Source organism: Marmota marmota, unplaced genomic scaffold, assembly GCF_001458135.2.
Source record: "Marmota marmota marmota unplaced genomic scaffold, marMar, whole genome shotgun sequence".
NCBI classification, from domain to species: domain Eukaryota; kingdom Metazoa; phylum Chordata; class Mammalia; order Rodentia; family Sciuridae; genus Marmota; species Marmota marmota.
The window spans coordinates 26,117,843-26,145,641 of record NW_025999932.1 but is presented as its reverse complement, the minus strand read 5'-3'; positions in this window follow the sequence as shown (position 1 = coordinate 26,145,641).

The following is a 27,799-nucleotide window of genomic DNA, read 5'->3' as shown; positions in this document are numbered from 1 at the left end:
GAATAATAAAACATAAGTACTAAGTTTTTGACACTTTATTGTGGAGCCATGGACACTTTATTGTGGATCCAGTGGCTCAAAAGTACATAAATTCAGCTAATGGGTAGAATGTCAATGACAACCCATTTTAGCTCATATGGAGAAGAAATAAACCTAGAGCTTTCCAATCTTGAAATGGGCTGCCTTACACGGTGCTGAGTTCTCCCTAGATGAGGGTAATATTCTGGCTCATGGCTTAACAGAGAAGACAATTTGAGAATTAGGATAGTTATATATTAAGAATACTTGCATGCATTAAATTATATATTAAGGAACTAAGGTCCTTTCGAACCTCAGGGTTCTATAATTTTATGGTGTATCCACAAAGTAGCTTTAACAGAGATAGATCATATGTCTGTGCTGGGGAGTGTCTTACAAGGGTGGGAGCATCTGCCTTTGAGCAGAAATAACAGTGAAATGGAGAAATGTGGAGGCCTGGTCTCCAAGACATGAGGCATTACTCCTTAGAGAGCCAACACCAGTACCAGGGACGGGGCCATGAACAAAAATACTCTGGATGTGGGACCAAGCTCAGCATCAGTTTCCTCTAAGTCAGTTTGCAATGGAGACATCACACTCCCAGGTTGACATGCCAGGCTTCAGACAGTGCTGTGAACACAATATTTAACATACATATATATGTGTATGTATATATGTATATATTTTTGGGGGTGGTGACAGGGATTGAACTCAGGGTCACTTGGCCACTGAACCACATCCCCAGCCCTATTTTGTATTTTATTTAGAGACAGTGTTGCTCAGGGCCTCCCTAAGTTGCTGAGGCTGACTTTGAACTCTCGATCCTCCTTCCTCAGTCTCCTGAGCCTCTGGGATTACAGGTGTGTATGCACCACCACACCTGGCTTCAGATATTTTTGAATGAATGTCCAAATAAACCAAAACTCCCAGAGGTGTGGCCCCAAGGAGAGCCTGAGATCAGAAGTGGAACGAACACAGAAAAGCTCAGGGAGAGATAATCACAGACCGCGCTCAGGCTGCCCACCCAGACCACCCTGTGGCCATAAACCAGGGAGGCCTGTGGGTATGCCTGTGCACCCTGGAGCTCTGGACAAGGTGACAGCAGCAAGGACCATGCAGTATCATGAGCCTGTCAGAGGACAGGGGCCATGAGATGGGCTCTCCCTGGCCCTGCCCTGCTGAACTCTGGCTTTGCCCAGAGACCCAGCTTCTCCACCTAGCCCAGAGCTGAGGAGCAGTACATGTTCCTACACAAACAGACATGATCGTGTGGTCACCAAGGGATGCTGGACACTGCCTCCACACATCAGTTGACTCCCTGAAGGAAAAGATTGAGCACCCAGGGTATGCCGAGCACTGTGGCAGGTGATTTTCATGGCACTTATTGTCCAGTGAGGCCACAGACAAGTACATCCACTTAGAGGGCAATGTGATAAATTCAGGGCTACAGATAGCTGCAGCCTCTATCTGTTATAAGGAGGAGCATCAGAGTATTTCAGGAAAGTGAGGACGTCTTCTTGGCTTCCCAGGGGAATCATAGGGCTTGGTATGACCCCCAGGCTGAGGCCTCCATGCCTCCAGGGGCCACCAATGTCTGAAATACTGATGCCAGGCATACTCTTCCTGAGCATAGCCTTTGGTGTCCCCGTTTGTACTGAATTTCTACTAAGTCAGCATTTCATAGAAAGAGCAAAGGAGATGCGTCCTGGCTTTTAACAGGTACTAGAATATGAGATTCTTGAAGAGTGGAAAAGACGTGGTGTTAGTTGTTCCCCTTAGCATTCTTCCTTACAGTAGAGCACTCTGAGTTTTAGCTTGGCCATCACTTCCCAGAACAGACCACACTTGCCTGCCTCCTCTGCAGTTAGATATGACACGTGATTCATATCTGCCTAATACGTGAAAAATGCGAGTGTCGTGGACAGCTTTGGGGAGTTGCCCTCTTCCTGCTGGCTGGAAGGAGAACATGTTGACTGGAGTCTGAGCAGCCATCTTGGGCCATGAGGATGAATCTACATACTAAAGGTAGTAGGATAAAGGAGGAGGAGGAGTCTGGCTCCCTCAAATTTCATGAAGACACCTGAATCCTGACTTTCTACATGATAGAGGAAAATACTTCTATCTCATGATTTAGTGGCTAAGAGTTTTCTGTCACTACAGTCAAACCTAATCCTATCATAATGATCTCGAGGGTCACACTGGAGATCAAATCCCGAATCTATTCCTTGGTTGCCAAGGAATTTCAGATAAGTTACTCAGATTCTCTAAAACTCTTGTCTTTTCAGCTTTGAAATAGGAATGTCTTCTAAACAGGTCTATTCTGCAATCCGGGAGGCTTATGGAATAAAATACATGAAGATCCTAAGGCAGTGTGAGCAGACAGAAATCAATAACTGTTAAATAAGAAATGGTTTCATGCCTCCGCAGTGATGTACTGAGTAAAATCTTGCTTAGTACAAGTGGTCCCTGGTAAAGGGATGTGTGTCTTGGTCCCTCATCAGGGTGATTGGTGAAGGTATCATGGAGGTGCTGTTCTCTGGGTTTCTGCAAATGCTGTCCCCTCTGCCTGGAAGCCCTCACCTCCCTCTCCCTCTTTTATGGAGTGATTCACTTCACCCCTTAGAACCCAGCACAAGGGTCATGCAAGAGGGCGAGGGGCCCCTGTGACTCCCTTGTCTGGTTGCATGCTCCCAGACCACCTGTGTTCCATTCTGCAGCAGATCTGCCCTCCCGGAGGCCAGAGACCATGGTCCTGATGGGCTCTGCTTCACAGGGGCTGCGACTAAGCCTGCCCCAGTGGACATTTATAGAATGAAGGAATGGGGGAATAAGTAGATAATTAGCTAGGCAGCGTTCTAAAATTATAGGTCGTTAGACTGCTTTCATTTAAAAGGTCTTATCTGGGATGTTGTTAAAACACCTGATAATTTATCCATTTAAAACATTCCTCTCTCTTTCCAATGGAAATTTTGGTTTTAGCATTGCACACAAGGAGGTACTACGATCTGAAGGCTCCTTTGCCAAAAATATTCATATGTTGAAATCCTAACCCCAAGGTCATTAGGAGGTGGCCTTTGGGAGGTGATTAAGTCGTGCAGCCAGAGGCATCACGAGAGAGGCCCCAGAGAGACCCAGGACCCCTTCTACCATGTGGGGACACAGCCAGGTTCTTTCTGTGAACCAAGAAGTGGGCCCTCACTATACAATAAGTGTGCCGTCATCCTGGACTTCCAGCCCCCAGAACTGTGAGAGGTGTCTGTTGTTATAAGCCACACAGTCCAAGGTATTTATGACGCGAGCCCAAGTCGACTTGGGAAGCAGAGTTTTCAAAAACAGATGGGACTTAACATTCCCTTCCCATAGTAGGTATGACTGAGCACATCTGAACTTCTATGATGGCCATCAGATCCTGGGACCTTGCCCTTGGAAGGGGCAGCTTATGACTTCATCAGTCCTACATGACAAGGGTGTATTTTTGTTCAAACTCCAGGGACAGGTTTATAGAGTAGAGCTTCACCTTAAACAAATTTTTTTTTTCTGTAATTTAAGACATAACCGTGAAACTCTGACAAATAGAACTGAAGTAGCTTATCCCTTTATAATATGTATTTTATCTTATGAGAAACATCTTACTCATTAAGATTTCATATTCTGGGCTAACCAAGATGGTGGAGAGAGTGTTTAAAATATTTAATTCCAGCTGACTAGGGGATAGGGGACCTGCCCAGACTTTGGAACAAAAACATGTGTATAAATAAGCAGTCATCGAATAATCGTCTTTTCTCCTCTTTTAAGAACAGTCTCTAAATGTCTTGTTGGTCTTGTATACTAAGTAATTTAAAAATATCTTTACATATAAATTGTTCAGTAAATCATATAGGTCTTAGTTGAAATCATAGCTTAGAGAGGAAGTGATCTTATAGACTGATCATCAAACCTAATTGGTTCACATGGTTAAAGCTTTGACTGTGGCTTCAACGATCCAACATTTATAAAACCTACTTACTTTATCCTGTGACCTCATACTCTGCTTCATTATGCGTTTGAAAGTTTCCATATCCAGCAGTTGTCTTCCTTTCTTTGCTTGCTCCTAAGGGGGGAAAAAAGAATTAACTATGAACATACAGTCATTGTATTTTGTTTAGTCTAGGAGAAGGAGTCCAAAGAATTGAATGTCTAATTAGACTTACCTAAACTCTGTCAACTTCTATCAGGTTCTCTCTTTTGTTCATTTCTCTGACGCATTCACAATTTGTTTCTAATTCCATTAAGAAGTGACAATCAAAAAAAAAATCATTCTTTCACTGCTATTTTATTTAAAAGGATTGTACTTTGTAACTGAAAAATTCAGCTGTCGAAAAGGGAGTCAGATTACCTCCAGGAATATTTTTAAAGTTTACCTTGTCAATTCCTACCTGAAAGAGTGCATTTAAGTTTTGTAGCTCTTCGAGGGTCAACTGATGTTCAATCTCATCGGAAAAAAAAAAAAGAAAATAAATTAAAATCACACAGTGCTAATAGTAATGCCCATAAAATGTACTTTTTAGAAACTCATAATTTCTCTCTTTACAAGGCCAATGACCACCCAAGTAACAGATTATTTTAACCCTCATATTTCAAGTCTCTACTCCAATTTGATTTATTTCTCTGCCCCCCAAATTCTGGGGTATGGTTGTCTGGACTGGGCTGGAGAGAAGAAGGAGGTAGAGAGAGTGGGAGGTGATGGAGGATGGGATAGGCATTGACTTGGGAGAGAAAAGAGGAGGAAAAAAATCAGGAACTGGACTAAAATGAGAAATGGGAGACTGAACATATTTTGCCACATCTTTTTCCAAACACTCTAGGGACATAATTCTCGTCCAGGTTCCTTGCGTTAAAGCTTGCTCTGCCCCATCCCATCCCTCTGCAAACTGAACCAGGGAGGACCCTGGATGAACTGAGGGGCCATCTCTTTTTGTGGGGTAAATTATCTGAAGCCGTGGCTGGGGGCTCTTGCTACTCTTGGTGTTCCTTTTTAGTCACCTGTCCTTTGCTTGATAAGAGATCATCAGAGGACATCTTCACACAATGGTTTCTTAGTTACGATCTCAAGAATTTGACTTTTAGCAATGAAAATCCCCAAACTTCTGGCTTTGAATGAAGGAACTGCTAACAGTGGATACAGCCAAGTCAAACACAATATTCTTGTACCATCTCATGAGGCCTAAAACAGGGAAGGGGGAAATTAGCTTTTCCCCCAATAGGATCACCTTCTGAAATTCTTATGTACCAGCCTCCAACATGGCAGCCTCTTCTGTAAAACTCAGACTGACCCCAAAGCTACAGGGAGATCCACCATTTTGTAGAATGGAAGCACCTTTCAAATGCTCTCTTGGATGATCTCACGATTGCTTTTGAACTTGCTTTCATGGAGGAACTGGGATGCCAAATTCGTGGGATAGAATAGACCTCCAGGAGCTGAATCCGATGCAATCACACAAGAGTCTTTATTGCAAGCTCGAGCCTGGACTCACAACCGTTTCCGATGCAGCGGTCCCAGGGAGTGAGTCCCGGCCCTTAGTTCAGTGAGATTTTACAGGTTTTAGGGGATACTTTATGTGTCACAACATCACACAGTAAATCATTCTGTTTTCACAGAGTACTTTCCCGAACATTGTACATTCTAAATATACAATAGGAATGCTTCCTCTGTACATAAGTTACATAAGACTGATTTATTTCTAAACTACCCAAGTGATCAGATTTGCACCAAGCAATCATTCTGCCAGTGGCATGCACCTGTAGTCCTAGCTACCTGGGAGGCTGAGGCACGAGGATCCCTTGAGCCCAGGAGTTCAAGGGCAGCCTGGGCAACATAGTGAGATCCTGCTTGGAAAAAACAAACAAACAAAAACATACTGTATATGTTGCCCTCCCCCCAAACTTTTATTTTCCCACCCCACCATTCTCAAATATCTGTTTCTCGAAGATGAATATATTCTGTAATATTATATTGTAATAATTACTTGTTCATGAACCAGCTCATTATGTGACATTGGCCTCTCAACTTTATTTTCATTACTGAAAGAAGAACAATTAACAACAACAATAACAACCAAAAAAAATTGCCCTATCTCCCAGGAGGGGGCTCCCCAAACCAGAAAGAGACGAACAACTCTTCACTCAATAGATTTCCTGGAAATGCAGCTAAGAGAATGGAGTGAAAGCCATCATTAATAATAGTAATGAAGGGCAAGAAATTAAAGCCAGTGTGATTATGTAATTCATAAAGGGCTCCACAATAATTTCCATCTAAGCATAAAATGCGACTTAAAAGCCTTCCTTTTTCCCCAGAGATGGCCCCAATAGATACCACCTGCCTAGCACCTCCACTGCCAAGGCTTGAGGTGACCCACCCAACACCCTCAGGCCAGGCAGGGCTTGGTTGGGCTCTGTCTTCTGCTCATCTTTGCCTCCTGACTACACAGAGCAAAGCTCCCTGCCTCCCCTCGTCCCACTGTCCACAAAAACATAGCCATGGATGAAAGGTAACTGGTCGGCCTCCCAAACTATGTTAACTAAGTTTCCACTGCACAGAAGAAAACAGTTCTTAAGTCTCACAGACCTCATCAAATTTTCATATGTCACGGTGGAGAGGGAAAATCCAATGATCATTAGCCAAATTCTTTTGAAAAGGCAGCCATAGAAATACGTTTTGGAGAAACGATGACTACAAAACAGGGCCATTATGGTGCTTTTCCTTGCAAATATAAATCAGGCCTTCACATAATTGCATGTTTTTAAGGCAAATTTGGAACACAAAGCAGAGAAAACATATGTCCCTTCTGGGTACTCCTGTGCTTGGCAGGGCTTGAAAATTCGTAACTGCCATCGATAGCAAGTCACATTGTATCACTAAAAAGCTTGAATGACTTGTTTTCCTACAAATAAAAACAGAGGGAAAAGCCTGACTATTTTATATCCAAACAATCATAGCGCTATAGTGACAATCATAAATAATTCAGCCTGCGATGGTGGAGTTGATTTTTAAAGATATTATCCACTGCCAAGCAATGCATCTTGTTTCATTCAAAGGCAATTTCCTAGAGAACTACCTGGATAATTCCCTAATACGCTACATTAGCGGGGATTCACAGAGCTATGATTCTGCTTGTCCTCACACCGCAGTCTCCCCAAAGCGAGCGGGTTTTATGATTAGAGTGGTTTTCCCATAAGGGTTCATTTGCCTGCTGGTTGCTCATTTGCATTGCAAATGAGCTCTCCTATTGTTACAACCCAACATTTCTTTGCTTCCCCGTGTAAGAGTCTCCTCTGTCGGGGTGGTTTACAGATAATTTCTCCTTTACGACAAGGGAATTGACTAATTAATCGAATAAAGTATCCCTTTGAAAATCTATTTCTTGAGTGGCTGTCTCCACAGCTTTGGAAAAAAAAATCTATCCAGTGTCCTTAAGAGTATTAAAGAGAGACTAGCTCCCGAAAGCCTGGGGATGGGGTGGGGGTGGGGGACTCTGGGTTGAAATTTGGAGGATTATATAGCCATTTCTTGATGAAGAAGAACATAGGGAAACTCCAGGGATTCTTCAGTGAACTTAGATCATTACTAGAGTTTGGTTCTGAAATGTCCCCCTTGGGGGACATTTAAAGGTTTGGCCCCAAGTCCATGGCACTATTTGGAGGTGTTAGAACCTTTAAGAACTGGGGCCAGGGCTGGGCCCATGTCAGAGTGCTGGCACAGCATGCTAGAGGCCCTGGGTTTAATCCCCAGCACCCTTGTGCGCGCGTGCGCGCACACACACACACATACACACACACGCACGCACACACGCACACGCACACAGAGCTGGGTCCTAGGTCATTGTGGGTGACTGTTGAGACTTTGGCCACTCTTGAAGCTGGCTGTTGAGACTTCGGCCACTTCTTTCCTCTCTCTTTGCTTTCTGGCTGCCATGACATAACCAGGCCTCCTCTGGTCACCACCATGATGTACTTTGCTGTCACAGACCCAGAGCAATGGGCCAATCATCCATAAACTGAAACCTCAGAGACTGTGAGCGTAAATAAATCTTTCCTCCTTTTAAGTTGATTATCTCAGGGTATTTTGTTGCAGTGATGGAAAACTAACACAATTGCGAAAACACCTGTGTAAAAAACAAAAACCACAAAGAAAAAACACCCTCACATCAAAAAGTAACAAAAAAAAAAAAAAAGAAAAGAAAATCAAACAAAACAAAAGACTACAATAAGCTGAGGTTTTAAGAAGACACTGTCTTTTCTGCTATGTTCGGTGCCAAAACATCAGTAACATGGCTTTGACTTTAAAAGAATTCATGCAGGCTTAGGCAGCCCTCCTGCTAATATTTAACTTTTATTGAGTTTCTTATGTTCCAGGTGCTAAGTATTTTACATGCAGTTTTCCATTAATGCTCACAATAATTCTGTAGGAAAGAGTCTATTATTGTTCCCATTTTATACATCAACAAACTGAAGCTCAGAGAGGTACATGAACTTGCCCAGCTTCCCACAACTAGTATATGCTAGAATCAGGACCCCTGGCTCTCCTTTCTGCCCTCCAGCCTCTCCCTTAGGCCTAAGGGGTGGGACAGACAGCTCCAAGGAGAACACAGCCGAGGGACAGCCGTGGAGGACTGTGGACTTCAAGGCCTCTAAGACACCCACTATCGCTTGGGTTTCAATCCTCAACGCTGGTCCTCTAAAAAACAAACTTCCAATTCCTCTTTGCTTGGGAGCATACTTTCGGTGTTCTTTTAAGATGGCTAAAAGTACTGGTGACCTTTGAAAAGTCACATCCTTCCCCTTCCCTGGCAAATATGTAAGATTCCATACCATCGGCCTAGCTCTGAGCTTCGGGGAACTTTTGAGAGGATCCAGATGTGCTGTTAAGGAGCAGCTTCGGCATTCTCAGCTTGCTTCCCCAAATTAATCTGAAATGGCTGTGTTGCCGCTTTTCCAACTGCTTAAGGGTATTCTGTGGCCTCTTAGTGGCTGGAAAAAGAGGGAGCTGTGCCTCTTCCAGTCTTATCAAATAGGTACGGTGTAAGGGTCCGGCGAAACGTCGGAGAAAGAGACCAAGTGACCACTCATGCAATTGGCAGAAGGGGATTTATTGATCTAGCATGCTAGGGCTCCGTGCCCACTCAAGAAGGGAGAACAGCCCAGAGCCCCAAGCAGGGGCTGAGCACTGCTTAAGTACATTTTTTTGGGGAGGGCGGGGATTTTACATACATTACAGTCTCCTTTAACAAATCATTATACACCGCGGGAAAATCAAACAACAACTCCTAAACATGATTAGTTCATTCATTGGCGGGAACAGGTCAGGTGGGAGTGATAGGTCAGTTCTAAACGGGGTACACATTCAAACTGATTGGTTTAGGCCCTGCAAGGCCTACGTGCGAGACCACACAGAGCCCTTCAGTTATTAAACAACCAGGCAGTCAGGGGAAATATTTACTGGGTGGTTCTAAGCATTGTCTTAACAGCTACAGGAATTTCAGGTTTTGCAGATAGCATAGAAACCTAACAATACCTAATCCTTTACATTTTAACTCAGACTTTGCAGCTTAGAAACTTTACAATACCCGGTCTTTTACCCTTTAACTTTTATGCGTTAACTTCAATTTCTTTTACCCTTACAACGGCAAGGCTCACCCTGCATGTGCCCGCCATCGACTGTCATCATGAGGACGATGTTGAGAAGGATGCAGAGGCAGTACTCAAACTGGGCAGGGAAAATGCCAGAATGGATCGCCTGTCCATCATGGGCCCTGGAGGGAGGACTGGGGACATGGGCCCTGATGTGGCAATGGGGAACGACAGAGTCATCCTCCTTCCTTCACCCTGGGAAAACTGAGGCCCAGAGATGACAAGTGACATGTCTAAGATCCCGCTGACCATCAGCAGCACCAGAGCCTTGTTCCTTTCTATGTTAGAAATGGACCAAGTTCTTGTTCTTGGAACAAGTGGATGGATTGAACCCCTCCCCACGGGAAATGAGTTCAGAATTGGGAGGAGCAGGGAGGTTCCCCAGGCCCTCTCTCCTGACCGCCATGCACCCAGCCCTGCCCTGCCAGGACTCGCCAGCTGCCTACACCTGTGTCCCGCATCCCTTTTCTTGGGAGGGAAGGAGGTGGACCAGTGCTGTATCAAACTCCTGCCTGTCTCTCTGGTGCCAGGCATGGGATCTAGCATATGGTAGGTGCTCAGAAACACCCCACCTGAGCTGCACTAAACTGAATTCATGCTTCCGGGATTTAGTTTATCTCTAAGAGAAGGAAATGATACCCGGACATTTCCAGGTTTAAAAATTGAATTCTAAGCACCATCAATCAAACCTGACTTCCTACAACGTAGGTAGGCGCTCTGGTTTGGATATGAGCTATCCGCCGAAGGTTCATGTGCTGGAAGCTTGGTCCCCGATATGGCAACATTGGGTGATAAAATTTTTAGGAGGTGAAACCTTTAGAGGTGGGGCCCAGTAGAAGGTAATGAGGTCATAGGGGTGCCACCTTACAATGCAACTAACTGCCTTCACTAGACACTGGGGCTATGGCATTTGAGTTTTCCAACCACTAGAATCATGAACCAAATAAACCTCTTTTCTTCCTGCAGTTACCCAGCATCAGGTATTTTGTTATATTAACACAAGACTAAGAGAGTAGAATCACCAGCCACTACATGTTGTGCTTAACTGTGTCAAGAATGGTCATCAAGTTGATGATCTTCTCACGGAATGTTCCAGATGTTCAACTGTACCTGCACGCACTCCTGGCCATTTAGGTACTCAGCCTTGCTGAAATACAAAAGTGTCTGCAAAAGTAAATGTAAATTATCAATCTGTTACCTCAGACTGAGAAAGAAACTTCTAGAACTTTTCCTGGGAGCAGGCCCTGAAGAAGGGAGGAGTACTATATGAAGGAACCAGCTCAAGGGGGGTGGAGAAACAAGTTTGAGGTCCTCAGAGATGAAATGAGTCTGGAGATGCTGGTAATGAACATGTAGCAGCTCACACATTAGCCAGTCCTGCTGCCTGGTCCATCCCCAGGGCTCTTTCCCACTGTCTGTCAGCAAATAATTGAGTGGGAAAGCTGAGGATATCTTCGTCTCCTATACACTCAAAGCCAATATTCTGCTCTATGAGCAACGCTGGCTCTTGTATGTTCTAACACAAATTAAAAATAGCTGCCGGGTGCCTATTTTTCTGCAGTTGATTTAAACGTGCCAATTTCAGGCCATCCTTTCACTGTGAAGTGGAATCATCCCACATCCTCTCACACAGCCTGGACTCTGCACTAGCCCACACATACCTCACACCAAGAGCTTCAGATCCCGTCACCCTTCTGAGAGGGCAAAGAAGAGCCTCAGGCCTTAGAGGCACCCTGCCAAACCCAGTCCAGTCAACAAGCAATGTAGCTTGGGAAACCTTGTTCCCTGTACTGGTTAATCCAATTAGCAAGGGATCAAAACCCAGGCTAGGTTACTTCCACATTTTGGCTATGGTGAACAACGGTACTATGAACAGGGTCATTCAGGTATCTCTTTGAGATCCTGACTTCAATTCTTTTGGGTTTATATCCATGGTAGAATTGCTGGATTATATGGTAGTTCTATTTTTTAATATTGTAGGAATCTCTATGAAGTGTCAGTTGTACAAGTTCATTGCACAAATATCTGCTCCATAGTACAGTATAATGCCTAGAGTCAACTATACTGCATTGTGCACTAGAAGTTTCTCATAGGGGGATTTTATGCTCAGTGTTCTTACCATGCACATAAACGGGGCACAGGTAAGGAAGTTTTGGTGACCTTCAGAGGAAATGGGTACGTTTATTACCTTGATGGTGGTGCTAGTTTCACAGGTGTAATCATATGTCCAAATTCATCAAATTGTATATTTTGAGCAGGTGCAGTTTATTGTACATTAATTATATGTCAACAAAGCTATATAAAAAACCACCAGGCTGACTACCAAAAAAAAAAATTGCATCCTGATCTACAAAATGCCCCACAAAGATCTGCCATCCTCTGAAGATCACCAAAACTTCCTTACTTAATCCCAGACTGCAGAAGTTTTCAAGGCTAAAGGGAAGAATGGAATAGAACCTCTGTGGATGCCTTCTGTATGTGCTAACTCAAGAGGTGATCAGAAGTAGATTCCCTTGAGGGTCCACTGTGGCTGGAAGTCTCATCGTGTGAAAGCAACAGGCTTCAGATTTTTTTTTTTATTACCACCCATTTCACATCATGACTCAACACTCAGAAAACAAAAGTTTCACAAGATGCTGCTTACACTTGGGCTGGGAGATGTGCCCTCACATTAACTGTTGTCTGAAACTGTTCTACATGCCAGTCATATCCCAGCAAGTCAATTTCCTGACCCCACTGATCTCACTCATGATTTATTTCCCCTACCCTGGGGAGAGGCCCTGTTGATATATTGTCCTCTAAAGAAAAAAAACAAAAACCTAATTCTTACCTCCTTATCGTTGTTCAGCATGAACCTTCTTCTTACTCCCCAGACCCCATGTACTTCTCACCACAGTAGAAGATTCCCTAGCCAGAAGATGGATATAAGTTGTCTCCTGAAAGCTATGTGTGAGAAAATGCAGGAGTGATCGGAGGTGGAATGAGAGCTGTAACCTAGTTGGTAGATTGATCCATTTGGTATGTTAAAAACTTGAAAGAACTACTTACTGGGTGGTAAAGATAGGCAAGTTGGATGTGATCAGAGGACACAGGTCCCTTGGGGACATGCCTTTGCGGTTTACATTTTATTCCTGGTGCCTTGACATCCCTCTTGACCACCATGAGCACAGAGCAGCCCTCCTCAGCCAGCTCTTCCACCGTGATGTTCTATCTCTCCTCAGGAGCAGAGAAGTCAGCCCACCAGGGTCTGAACCTCTGAGCCAAAATAAACTCTTCCACCTCCCAGTTATTCCTGCCTGGTATTTTGGTCACAGCTATGAAAAGCTGACTGACACACCATCCTCAAGGCCCACATCCAGTGTCACCTTCTCTATGAAGCCTTCCATGTCCCCCAAGGCAGAAGCAGCTTCCCCCTCATATCTCCATTAGGAGCATGTGTCTTTGGACATAAGTTTTCCTCTCCTACTCAGTTCCTGCTCCTGAAAAATTACCATGAGCTCATCTTCTGCACAGATTTTGCCCTTTCTGGGTTATTACTATTTTTCTTTAAATAGCCTTGCTTATTTTACATACTATGTTCTTTAGCTTCATTCTAAACAGGAGTAACATGAAATCATATATTTGATGTGCTTGTTATATTTCGAGAGCACATGAATACAAATACACTATTATTTTTTTAAAAAATCTCATCATGGTACTACCTAAAAACACTACCTTTGAGAAAAAACTGCTAGCTAGGTAGAGCCTCCAGGGGCTAGATTTTGTTAAGTTTGAGTTTTCTCCAGGGCTCAGTTCATGATATTGCTCCATAAATATTTGCCCAATAGAAATCAAGTGAAATGGATCACTGGAATTGACTTATACCCATTACCTATTTTCATGACTCTGATTCATCCCAAGGGTAATTGCCACCTTGGAAAGAAAAACCTGGAACTGAAAAAGAATTGGACATTGAAAATGTTGATAGGCCTGGGAAGGAGAGAGAGGAAACATGTAGAAGCCAGGTGTGATGTGACAGATGTTCTTCAAGGTGTGCCAGGGGAGGGAGATAGTTACAGAACAGCAGAGGTTAGGACCTGGCTGGGAGGAGACCACGACACACCTGAGAGGGACCCCAGCTTTACACTGGGTCCCTGCGGTGACTCTCCTCCTGGCCATGTCTGGGAGATTCCAGCCCAGTCCAGAGCCCTGCCTGAGAGTCCGCCCTGGCCTGCAAATGTGTTGCCTGCTCGCAGCCCTCATACCTTTTCAGCCCTCAGCCTCCGCTCCAGGTCTGTGTGGTGTGGGGGTGTCTTCCCCTGGGCCAACTCTTCCAAACCAGTGGAGTGACTGCGCATGCTCTGCCGCGTGAGGCAGGCCCGCAGCAGCCAGGCCGGGGGCTGGGCTCCAGGCCACCCCTGCTCCGCCCCAGGCCGAAGTGCAGCTGGACACGTGTGAGCTCGAAGCACGATGGGCTCCCCCAGGATCCCGACTGGGCTCAGGATGCTGTGTGGGCCCCACCCAAAGATGGGAACCATTAGGGGTCTCTGGAAGGGACCACTCCACTCCTCATGCAACTCTCATGAATAGCCTAGAGGTCACCTTCCCAAAGGTGACTCCTAAAGATAGGAGAGATTTTTTTGAGGTGTAGGAGCAGACCCTCTCTCTTACTTGGCCAAGTTGGGAAACGAAGTTGAGCCCTTCCCACCTGCTTTAAGAAAAGAAAAAAGAGCTGGATGTGGTGACTGCACACCTGTAATCCCAGTAGCTCAGGAGGCTGAGGCAGGAGGATCACAAATTCAAACCAGTCTCAGCAAAAGCAAGGCGCTAAGCAACTCAGTGAGACCCTGTCTCTAAATAAAAAACAAAATAGGGCTGGGGATGTGGTCAGTGGTCATATGTCTCTGAGTTCAATCCTTGGTACCCACCCCCTAAAAAAAGAAAGAAGAAAGAAAAATGAGAAAAGAAATGGGAACTGGGGGACACAGCTCCCCTATATATATCTAGTAGGTAGAGAGCTTGCTTTCCATGCACAAGTCCTGGGTTCAATCCCCAGCACCACAAAAAAAGGGGGGAGTTAACACTCATCCCCCTAAGTATTTTCTGTTCTGAACACACAAAGTAATAAGGAAGCATAAAAGTATTAAGGCAGAATTCATGGATATGAAGGATTGTCTGCAACAAAGAGAATCTGACATGCACTTCATGATAATTTTTATTATAGTACATGGTAATTAGATATAAATGACAGGATGTTTAAGCAATAATCCAAATTACTGTTAATTTTATAATAGTATTATGGGGACTGATGAGGAAAATCCCCAAAGGTGCTGGCAGTTGCTGATTCTTCCATGTGAATATTTCCCTCTTAAGGAAATAGAACCAATAATAGATTTTAGACCTCTTTTCTTAAGCACTGAGGATTTTTGTATCTATACTTAGAGTGTCACCTGCTAGTCACTTGTTTAAACTTCATCCACTTAAAGATCTTGTTTGCTGTATCCTTGGGAAATACAGAAAATTTGGAGGACCTCATCTCTGGTTGCAAAATAAGGCAAAAGAAGTCTGTCATCTCATTTTATCTTGCCCATAATTTTGACTCTGGGGAAAGTAACAGAGGGTAGACCAGTTATACCTCCAAGAGGCTTGACTGAAGGCTAGAACAATGGTCTTCTGTCCTCTGTTGTAAGGAGGACTGCCATTTTCAGGATTATTAGGTGATTAAAAGTGCTTGCTTAGAGAGTAGGCTCAAAGGTCTTAAAACCCAGATGATACTTGGATGCTGCAGAAAAGAATAGATACTACAGCCTATGAAACTCTTTGAAGACTTTCTTATTAGTGCCCTGAAATTTTATTTCATTGGGTGCATAGAACGTAGTCTGCCTGGAGGAAAGACCCAATCACTAATGGCACACTCTACACACCAACAAACCAAAACAGGCTTTTCTGGGGTCAGGTGAAGGGGAGGAAAGAACACCAGAGATGCACTGAGTGGAGGAGGATCTGGATGAGTGGGAGAGAAAGGGGAGGAAGGTTGATTTTGCAGCAGGCAGCATTTAAATGGAGCAACCAGAATGAGACCCATGATCCTCTCCAGGATGGGGGCTGACTGGGAGAGAGAGAGAGATACAAGTGTACCTCCTTTTGACCTTGTTCAGTATAGAGAAGAAGCTGTATGGCTAATAGTACTTGATGTCTCAACTGCAAGGCAGTGATCATCACAGTGTCTACTTTGTAGAGTGAGAAGTAAAACAAAGGCTACATGTGTCCAGTATTTAGAGCAGTACATGTTCTGTGCATTTTAGTCATTGTTATAGTTTGTATCTTGAATGTCCCTCAAAGGCCCATGTCCCTTAAAGGCCCATGTGTTAAAGGATTGGTTACCAGCCTGTGGCACTATTGGGAAGTGGTGGAACCTTTAAGAGGTGGGGCCTAGTGGAAGGAAGTTAGGTTATTGGGGTTTCACCCTTGAAGAGGATACTAGAAAACATTCTCTCTCTTTGTTTGCTGGTTGCTATGAGGTGAGCAGCTTTTCTCTACCATGTGCGCCCCTGCTATAATGTACTGCCTCACTACAGGACCCAAAACAATAGTCAACTGTCTGTAGGTTGAAACCTCTGAAATTGTGAGCCAAAATAAACCTTTCTTCCTTTTTAAGATAATTAGCTCAGGTATTTTGTCATGGTGACAGAAATATTATTATTATTATTATTATTACCACCATTTTTAGGCCAGAATTGTCTTTGGCTGTTCTGTAAGAGACAGGGCAAATGCCTTGTATAGATACAAAAAGTATAGATACAAAAATCCTCAGTGCTTAAGAAAAGAGGTCTAAATGTGACTCTCTTGCCCACAAGACAAGTATAAAGGATGTCCACCAATCTGAGGTCTATTGAAAAAATGAGCTGGGGTGGCATGAGTCTTTCTCTTGGTGTTTAAACTAGTACCTGTGAAAAGTGTTCAGGGAAAAAAGAAAAAAGCAGACACAGGAATGAACTGAGTTGTATGAACAGTGGGCTCCAGAGGAGATATTTTGAGCTTTTGGTTCCTGGATCTTAGATATACTCTGAATCCAAAACTATTCCTTAGGAGCCAGCCCAAGAGAGCTTCCTCTTCTAAGATTACCACAAGATTTTCTGTGAAGCCATCACCAAGGTCCCTGGCTTGAGCTACCTCAAGGGGGTTTCTATTCCTTGCAATCCAAAAAGCCACACTGAAGTTTCTCTGTTGAAGACTCTCCCTAGAGTTCTTACTTTATTCTCTTTGTTTTTCTCTCTAATCCATATTTACTTCAGTGACCTTATGTAATTCATGTTTTTCTATAACAAACACTTATTTCATAACCACAAAATAACCACCCACTTTAAAACCACCAATTTTATAGTACTTATTTTATAATCTTCCATTTACAGCAAGAAAGTTGTGTGGGAAAGACCAAGGACCACGAGGTCAGATCTGTGTTCCAGGGACTTTCTCATTATCCAGTCACATGACATTCCTCTCTGAGCCTTGACCCTAAAATGAGAAGGTCTCCTAAGGAAGTCCTAGGTTCCATTCTGGATCCAACTATCGTTCTGTGTAGCAGAATCTCTTCCCCAAACCTGCAGCTAGTGTCCAGAGGGTGGTTAACCCCAGAGCCAGCCTCTGTTCCTCCCTGGAAGACGACCCTTCTGAATGGAACAGGCCTGGTGACGGAGCACTGCGGGGACCCTTCCCTCGCTCTTCACTCCTTCTCTTACTTTGACCAGATATTGCCTATCACAGATCCTGTGCCAGAAACTGCACCAGATGCTGAGACAATGAAGACAAAACAGGATGGACAGGTGAGCCACAGCCAGGTCAGCACTTGGACAACAGAGAGGACGCACTTAACTCAAGTGAGGCTGGGCTGGGAGATGCTCCCTGACAGAGCCAGGCAGACAGGAGAGGCTGTGCCTTCCAGGCTGTGCCAGAGACAGTAAAACACGACAGAGGCAAGAAGGAGCAGGATGCTGGACAGGGTCATGGAGCTGCCCATTGTTACCCTTGGGGGAACTCTGGTGCAAGCCAGGGAGGGAAAAGAAAGGAGGCCGACAAATTAGCATGAAGAAGGGATGGAAGGGGCAGAGACCATTTTCAGGAGCCCAGGACAAAAGTGCAGAGGGTCTGGACCAAGATAGGGTAGTGGGAATGGAGGTGAGGAGAATGAAATATCAGGCCTCCATGACTAGAGGCTGCAGGAGAAAGAGGATGGCCCTGGGTTCTGACTGAAACCCACAGGGAAAAGGTCTTAGAAAACGAACAAGAATGAAAGAAGACCCGTGTCCGATAATTAATTCCTTTGGGAGCACGTTGAATTGAAGGTCCTTTTGAGATACCCACATGGACAGGTCTACCATACACCTGGAAAAATTGGGATGGGGCTCCTGAGAGAGTTGGGAGGCTTTGCCTGGAGTTTGTCAGGGGAAGGAGTCCTTGGAATAGGTCGGGTGGAGACTGTGTTGTTGTGTTGTTCTCAGAAATGTGGGTGCAACTGAAGTCCATGTGCAGAAGTCCATGTGAAGTCCATGTGCACAAGGACCAACCATCTGATGGTGACGGTCCTTGTGCACACTTTCAAATAGCTATTGGGAAATATGAGACCAGTGGCTTTAAGGAACAGTTGAGATGAAAGCAAGGGGCAAACCCTGGAGCTAAAGACATGGTGGCCCACTCCATTGCATGAGGGTTGAGGGTGGGGTCCCACTCTTCCTAAGGGTCCAGTTTCCCCGGTGGCAGGATTTCTCCTTTTGGCCCTCTGGCTGGCTACTTACCTAGGCAAGCCAAGAGCTACTGCAGCCTCACATCCCTCATGGTGACCCCACCACCCACCCAGCTGCCCAGCCTTCTGACCACTCACTGTACACTCCTTCCCTTCCCTACTAGCCTGAGAATGGAACCACCATTTGACCAGCTGCCCAAATTCAGAAGTTTGGTCATGATTTTACTCTTTCTCATCTTTCTTCCCCTTTGATCCACACACTCCCCAAGTCACTTATTCTTCCTCCTGTGTCCTCTCTTATCATGACCCTTAACCTGGTGGTTTCTGGGCCTCCATGACCTTTACTGTCTTCCTCCATGATCCTTGTGGACTCCAGATCTACCTCCCTGAAGCCTCCATTCCTCAGGTCACCCTCTGCCTCAAGCTTAGGGACTTCCTCTGCCCCATACCAGCCTCATACCGGCCTCTCTCTACCTTTCTGACCTTGGACACATCATTAACTCAGGTGAACTCAATTTTCTTGTCTATAAAATGAGGTGGCAGAACCAGGTGATTCCCAAGTTGCTTCCTATGATTTCTGTGGTCTACTCTGAAGATTCTTCTCACAGTCTCCAGCTCACACAAACCTATCTTTCCAGCCTGGTCTCACCTCTGCGCCTGTTGCTCTCACCTGAGGCCCCTCCCTGCAGGTGTGTAAACTGAGGCAGAGGCCTCAGTTACAGGTCAGGACTGCCCTGGGTCAGCGGGATGTGGGATGGAGCCCAGGTGTCTGTCAGCCTGCTCCCCTCTCCACCTTTCCAAGACTAGGTCCAGTGTGGGGAGGAGGGTCCTGCATTCCTGTCCCGCAACTTTTAAAAAATTCTCTTATTCTTTTTTTTTTTAATTTTTAATATTTATTTTTCAGTTTTCGGCAGACACAACATCTTTGTTTGTATGTGGTGCTGAGGATCGAACCTGGGCCACAGGCATGCCAGGAGAGCGCGCTACCGCTTGAGCCACATCCCCAGCCCTAAAATTCTCTTATTCTTGATGGAACCTTTTCTTGGTCTTTATGGATGTCTGTGACTTCCCTACTGGGAAATGATGTGATTCAGGCTCCTTTGACGATGCATTTAAGTTGGTATTGACATACTGAAATGAAGCCATCGGCTCATGCTTGTGTTCCCTCCCCTCTCCCAGTCCTCTTAATGGGACCTACCTGGCCCTGGCCCTGTTCCCAGAGCACCCTCCCCTTCCCCTTCACACCCTCCTGGGTCTTTCTCTTGTTTTCCCAGTGAACATAGGTCAGCAATCAGCATCCCATTAGAGCCTCTAATTGGGAATCCACCTTTCCAGTTGCCCCCATCTTGCCTGGCTGGACTCTGCTCTTGGCTATTGTGACCCTGCAGGTATAGGAGGAGCGCCCATGACCGGCCCTCATCACCTGTTCTCCTTCCACAGCTCTTCCCCCCGTCCACGGAGACACAGACACACAGAAGGGGCCTCAAAGAAGTCCTGCACAAATAGGAGTTTAAATAAAGCTAAGCAGTTCAGACAAGAACTAATCCAAACCATCACAGGGGTGCGTTTGTGTGGCGGCCAGATCAGAGCCACTACGAAGGCCCTCGGCTCCCTGGAATTCTGTCTGCAGAATGTGCTTACAAGGCTGGGAGACAGCGGCCTGTTTCAGATCAAGAGCTGGCATGCCCTGGTTGCCCATGGCAACCCAGCTGCGCTGGAGTGCTAGCATTTGTAAATGTGTGTGGGCTTAAAATTGTATTATTGATTCTGTCTGAAAGACGATAGTCTGATTTGTATATAGCTCTGCATAAATTACTCATTATCCTTTACAGCCATCAGAGTGTGAGCCTCCCTCTCTTTCTCCTTTTATTTTTATGTTAGAGAGACAGCAAATTGTGTCAGCAGATGTGAAGTGAAATGTTTCCCATAACAACCGTAGGAGAGGAATCAACATCCAGGGCACCCACCCGGAAAGAAGTCCGGCATTACTGAATAAATAACAAATGGATCTGGGAGGGACGGAACCTGCATTGGGTAATCTAGTCTGAAGGGAACATAAGGCATAGTTGGAACTGCCGTGAAGACCAGCCACCAATAGAGGAAAATGCAGGTCCACCTGGATGTGATCCATTCACACTGAGCCAGGCTTTCTCTTCTGTTTTCTTCCACGTGTAACATATTGAAGTATTGCCCCAGTTCCTCATCCTCCCTGCATCCATGCTCTTTGCCCTATAACTCTGTGGATCCTCCCACAAAAGACATCATGTATTGCCCTTGACTGTGGCCTTGGTCTCACAGCTTGCTCTGACTAACTAGACTAAATGGCAGTGTGCCATTTTTGAGGAGGGACTTTAAAAGTCTCCAAGAGTTGCCCTTCTTTGCTTTTGTCATCTCTCTGAGAAGATCCTGCCATAGGTAGCTGCTGCCCCTCCAGCTGGAACCCAAATTGATATACATGGGGGCAGAGTCATTCCCAACAACACCAGCCACACGGACAACTTGAAGAACGGCCCCAGCCTTCACTGATCACTCCAGCCAAGTTTCAGATGAATGTGAAGTAAATGTTCATTGTTGTACACCACCAAGAATTTGTAGGTGTTTGTTACACAGCAGTAGCTGACTGAAATAATCTTCCATCTTCCCAACATCAGTGCTTTGGTTTGTGTCCCCAAAGAGGTGGTGGTAATGGGGAGTAATGTGGAAACTTGGGAGATGAGGGCCCAGTGGCAGGTCCTTGTATCACTGGGAGCATAAAATCATTGACACTTGACCCTTGAGCTCTGCAGAGAGGACTGATATAAAAGGAACCCTCACCCTCTCACTGTTCCTGGTTCCAAGTGTAATCACTTGCTTTCTCCTACTAATACTATCCACACCATGAGGTGATATAGCCAAGGGGTGGTTCTTGCTGAGTCTGTGCTATATGGTATGAAATTTTAGTCTCCAAAACTATGAGGTAAATAAAGTTTTTTTATGCATTACAATTTTCTGCATATTGAGCACTGTTAGGGTTTAGATCTGGAATGTCTCCCAGGATCTCATGTGTTGAAGTCTTGATACTCAATACAGCAAAGCTTAGAGGTGGGCCTTTGGGGAAGTGATTCGATCATGAGGGCTCTAACCTCATCAGTGGATAAATCCATGGATAGCTAGATGGACTTCTGGGAGGTGGTGGAAACTATAGGCAGGGAAGGCATGGTTGGAGGAGGTAGGTCCGTGGAGGCCTTCCCTGGGGGCTGAATCCTATCCCTGCCCCCCACCCCTTCTCGGCTTCCTCTCTGCCATGAGTTAACAGCTTTCCCTGCTGTGCCCTTCCACCATGATGTTCTGTCTTGGAGTTGGTTGATCATGGACAGAAGCCTCTCAAACTGTGAGCCAAAATAAATATTTCCTCCTCTATATCATTTTGGTCAGTTTTTTTTGGATCACAGAAAAGAAAAGTTGACTAACACCGGCACTCGCTGTGCACTGTGCCATGTCATATGACATTGCCACCACCAGTGCACCCATGAGAAGCTCCAAGTAGGTTGCAAGGTTCCACTCACCATATGTTTTGTGCTCACAGAAGTCCTGTGAAAAGATTGGTGGGAATGTGTTTGAGCTGGGGGGAATGAATGGCATTATACCTCTCAGAACATTGTACATATTGGCCTTTGATCCATCCCAGAACATCTTTGTCGGAATGACACCTAAGATTGCCCCAGTGCTCTTTCTAGCCTCTGTGCTTCCACTCTTCAGTCAAGGTGCAGCTTATCCAAGTATGTTGATCAATTCTTATTGAATGTTTATTGAGAACCTACTGTGGGCTGTTCCCTGGGAATAAATAATGTATTGACCAACAGAAACATGATTTCGATAAGTATCTGGGAACATAAGAGTCAAGATTGATCCCTGGGCATCTATCCTGAATAACTAGGCAGAAGGAGATGCAATTTATTAAGATGAAAACAGCTGTGGAGTTGCTGGTTTGGGTGAACATACAAAGTTCCATTTTGAGCACATCACATTTGAGATGTTTCTGGGACACGAAAGTATGATGTCAAGTGGGCACTTAGATGTCCAGGTATGGAGCTCAGAGGAGATGTCAGGCTGAAGGTGCCGATTTGGAGGTTTGCCAGCATGTAGGTGGCATTTAAAACATGAGAACTGGATGATGTTTCCTAAGTGAGGAAAAGGAAGAAGGCTTGGGCCGAGTCGTGAGGAGTCGGCGGAGGGAGGGTAGGCAGAAGAGGGGTAAGCAAGGGAACCCCAGAGGAGCAGCTGGACAGAAGGAGAATCAGCAGAACCTGTGGAGGACAAGCATGTGCGTCCCATGCTCTCTATCCTGCGGCCATCTTCCCCAGGGCCAACAGAACTCCCCCTCCAGGTAGGTGTCGGGGTCCTGCCCTTTTTGACAGGAAGGGCTTCCCCTAGTCTCAGGACATGGATCAGAGGCCAGGGACAGTCATGGTAACACTCTCCTCACTGGTTTGGGTTTAGATGTGTTTGACATGACTTTGGCCAAGCAGATGTGAGCAGATACCCACTGGGTGGCTTTAGGGAAAGGTTTCTATGCTCAAAACAAAAAAGAAAACTGAATTCCTCTTCTGCTTCAGATGTGGCCTCTGGATGGAGATAATGCTGCCATCTCACTACTGAACAGATGTAAGGATAAAACTCCAATAATGAGGAAGGAAAGAGTACTTGACTTGAATCACACACTGAAGTAACCAACCGCAGAGAACTCTACCACGAAATTGATGCTGTGAGGTCATTAACTTTCTAAATGTTTAAGCACCGTGTGTCTTCCAAGAAAGCATCTTAATTGGCACTTGTAGTCTCATTAGACCAGAAGGTGATGCTTAATCCATAAGATGGTGGCTCTTACTTTATTTGAGGAAACAGCAATTGCCCAGCCCTTTAAGTATATTGTTAAATTGTAACACTAACTTAATATTATGCTGGCAGTCTCTTTCAACCATCAGAAACCAAATTCTTCTTCCAAACTCAGAGCGTGCTTTAGCTTAGTGACCTTTAAAGGAATGGGTCACCCTTAATCACACCATTTCATCAACACTTGCTAAGTAAGACGGATGCCCTGAGAGGCAGAGTTGGAAATACTCTGGAATTTATTTTCCTGCTAACATGGAAAAGAAAAGATTCATGATAGAGCAATCTGAGAAAGAAAAAAAAAAAAGAAACCTAATGGTCAGGAGAAAAAGATGATTAGATAGAAACTGACATATAAAGTACCCCGAAGTCAAAATGTTTGAAATGACATTTAGTATCTTAATTAGCCAGATTCTAAGATAATGACTGTATGTCTTCAAATGGTTTAGGATGTTCTTACAGCTCTTTGAATGGTGTTCTTTTTATTCAATTAATGCTTCTAAAAGAATTTTAATTTTACATTTAATCAAAAGCCCTCATGATATTCTTAGAATTTACTCAAATTCAAGTTATTTTTAAGTGCAATTAAGTTATCAAAGCACAGGCTCTGATTACAGGGACCAAATTCCATAGGAACAATGGTTAAACACACCAAGCCGGTGGCACTGCTCTACCTCCTGTCCGTGCCAGCCCGAGGGGACATGTGGTCAGGCTCCACAATGAAAGGGACAAACCTCCCTCCAGCTTCTTCTGCGGAGCAAAGACTACTTCCTTGACAATGTAAATAGTTATCTTACGCCACTCATTTTTACAGCAAACAACTCTATGCCTAGACCCCAAGCTAAGAAACTTCTAGAAAATTCTGTGACATTGAAAAAAAAATGAAGGAATGAAGATCACAGATCACTTTTTCTTACCTGTTAACATGAGATGTTTCTAGTCTTCCCAAAGCAGAACCTGTTTTTCTCCCTCTCCAATTCATGGTAGCTGATAGCAGAACCTCCCAGGGACTCCTTCACTGATTAGAATAGTGTCCACTCAGTCCCTTGGAGCAATTCTCAAGGATCAGAGAGATCTCCGTGAAGAAAATCACACTGTTGTCTTGTTGAGAGCAGCCGGTGCTGACTAGGTCTCCCCACGGCGGTGGCTCGCCAGCTCCTGCCTGTGTCTGGGTTTGTAACTGGAGTACCAGGCTGGGTTTCTCCTCTCTCCCCTCCTCCCTGGTATGTTAATCCCATCACAAGTGAAGGTAACTGATGCTCAGGTGAAATGGGGAGCAGGGAAGGAAATGCCAGGGAGTGGCCAGAAGGAAATTGCCCAGACAGGGTGAAATCAGTAATGGCTGGGTGCCATCTGCCTGCCATCCTAGACTGAATCCCTGATCACCCAGTCCCATTCCTCCCCCACCTTCCCCATCAAACTTGGCAACTAACTCCGTTCTTCCAATTGCTCAAGACAAAACTTTGGAATCATCCCCTTCTCCTCTTTCTCTCCCAAGCACACACTGAGTCCGCCAGCAATTTCTGTTGGGTTTACTTTTATAGTAGATTCGCCCAAAGCTATCACTCCTTGCTTTCTACACCAACACCTTGGGGGCTGAGGAACCCATGTCTCTCATCTGGACTTGGGGACAGCTTCCTTATTTGTCACTCTGTTTTGATTTCTGCTTCCTTTCAACATAGTCTATGTAGACAGTGGCAATCATTGTAAAATAAAAGTTGGATAATGTCCATCCTGCAGAATCCTGATATGCTTCTCATCTCATTGGAAATAAAATCAAAGACATTATTATAGCCTCAGAGGTACCCTGTGGTCTGTCTTCCTACCTGTCTTACCTCACCTGTCATTCTCTACTCTCTTCTCTGGGACGACCTTGACCTTCTCTTAGAACATATGAAACTCTGCACTTGTTCCCTGTACCAGAAAGACTCTCCCCACAGATAGGTACAAGATTCTTCCCTAATCCTTCACTTCCCCCAAGAAGGAGCTCAACACCATCTCAGAGAGGCCCTTCTTGTATACCCTTCCTAAAATAATAATCCCTTGGGCTTCCCAATCTCCTTAGTCTGCTGAATTTTTCTTCATATTTCTGAATTCAACATTATATTATATTTACCTGGAATATTATGCATATAAGAAACACATATTTGTATGTATTATAAGTTTTATGCTACTATATTTAATGTCTCATACATTTGTTTATTAGTTTGTCATAAATTTTCTTCCTTCAGAATAAGAACTCCATGAATATAATTTTACCTCTTTTCCTGATGTGTCCCCATAGCCTAGTACTGGCACAGGTGAAGAATGAATAAATGGATAAACTTCCCAGCTGGCCAGCTGCTCCCAAATACTTCATGTGCTGTGGAGAGTAGTGACAGTGAATGGGAGAGCAGTGTCTGAGATTGGGGTCCCTGATGACTTCATGGCTGTGGCATGCTTGGTGCTGGGAAAGTTTCTGTACAAAGGTGTAGGGTTCCTCGTTGCTATGGTAATGCCCTCCATAAAGAGGTTCTGTGCTAGAGTCTTATCAGCCTCAACCTTGATCTCAGGCACACAGTACCTAGGAATAAAGAAACTCTTTTGCTAAACAGCCACAATGTTTCACAGGCTCTGCTGCTCCTGAACCTGCTCCCATAACAGTCACTTTAAATAATGGACTTTCTTGAGAGATACACAAATCTCCTAACATTGCACATTGCAATTATAGTATGTAACTAAGGAACAAACTGCATTATGTTGCTAACTCTGTAAATTTCATGAATACAAAGAATAATGCTTGCCTAGTCTTTCCCCTGATTGATGAGACATATATAATAAAGATTGCTGGCATAATTCTTTAGACCTGCTTTCCCATCAGAGAGCAGCGCTCCACCCAATCCCAGCTCTTATCTTCAAAAATCTGAGTATGTGAGTCTTTATTTTTCTAATCTCCCATGGCCCCTCACCAGAACCTGCTAGTTTGGCCGCGCTGGTTGTGGCAATCTATTTCCTTCTTGTAATAACTTCTGAAGTGCCGTGATCCTCATTTATACAGGAAGAAAGAAGCCCTGATGGGATGAGCATCTCCTGAGATTTTATAGTTCATCAGGGACTCAACCATTTCTGTTTTGTGATGGGCCAGCTCAGCATTCCGTCTTTGGAACTACACTAAATCTGCATCATCTATGGCCTTTCCTGAATTTTTATAAAATACATGTAGATGCCCAATATTAAGTACAACATGTGAGATATCACCCCTTGTAAAACTCTAATATTGAGCTAAAGTGCTCTTGGTGGGCGTCCATGTAGTTTTGGTTTGGTTTGGTTTGGTTTGTCTGAGCAGCTTCCATTCCCATCTCTGGCTCACAGGAACGCACTCCTGTAGAAAGCCCATCCTGTTCCAGGTGGAGCTGACCTCTCTCTGCCTCACTCCTCTCTCTAGCCACCATCACTGTCAATTGGTTAATTTCAGGCTACACATTTGTGCAAAGATGTGTGATTTTATATAAATTGGATCACATCATTTTGTAACCTACTTTTTTCTTTTAGCAAGATATTTAGACTTTTCCATGTCAATAAATGTAGACTCAAATGTGTACTTGTTTCATTCTGAATTTACTAACAGTTCCCAGTTGATCAACATGAAGACCATTAACATTTTCCTGTGGTTTTAAATGGTGCTTTAACAAAAATAAAACAACAACAAAAAAAAGGTTATGTAACTTTTCCCTTTTGTGTAAAGATCTCATTAAGGTAAACTTATAAAAGTAGAACTCTGAAACATTGTCAAACTGTCCTGTGGGAAGACTGTATCCTACTTACACTCTGAGTTGAATTGTGTCCACCAAAAAGATGTGCTAAATTTCTAGCTTCCAGGACCTGTGGATGTGACCTTATTTTGAAGGAAGGTCTTTACAGATGTAAGCAATTAAAGTTGAGGTCTTGCTGGATTAGAGGGGGGCCCTAAACCAATATGACTCTCAGAGTCCTTATGAAGTGTATAAAAATTTTGAATTAACTGAAAATGTTAAAAGTCAGAGGATTTAAAATAAAATGATGTTTCTGACATTTGGTTTTTGCCCAGGAATTTAGAGAGTCGGAAAATTCACACATTTATAGGAACAACAGAAAAGTGTCCATACCAAAAGTTCACAAGCATCTCATGCCTATCAGAAAGCTATAGTCACTGGGCAACCAAATCTAAGGTGATACAGGTGTATGCAGGGAAAGGAAAGACATTATCACTTGCTTACCTTGGACAGAAGCTTTCTGAACACCAGAAAGAAGAACCCAGCAAGAATTCTTTATTCCTGGACAGATGCCGAGTAGGAGCTGGCAGGAGAGCATGAGCCCATTGGGGCTGCAGACACAGTTGGAGCACACAGCCTTTTGCAGACTTTTCTCCAGAGACTTCACCCAGAGCTCACCAAAGGGACTGGTGATCCTTGGGAGGCAACAGCCTTCCTGATACAGGTAATGAGGACCAAAACTATGGCTTGAGGAGCATGAAGCCCTACCCAGGCCCTTCTTCCATCTCCTCTATGG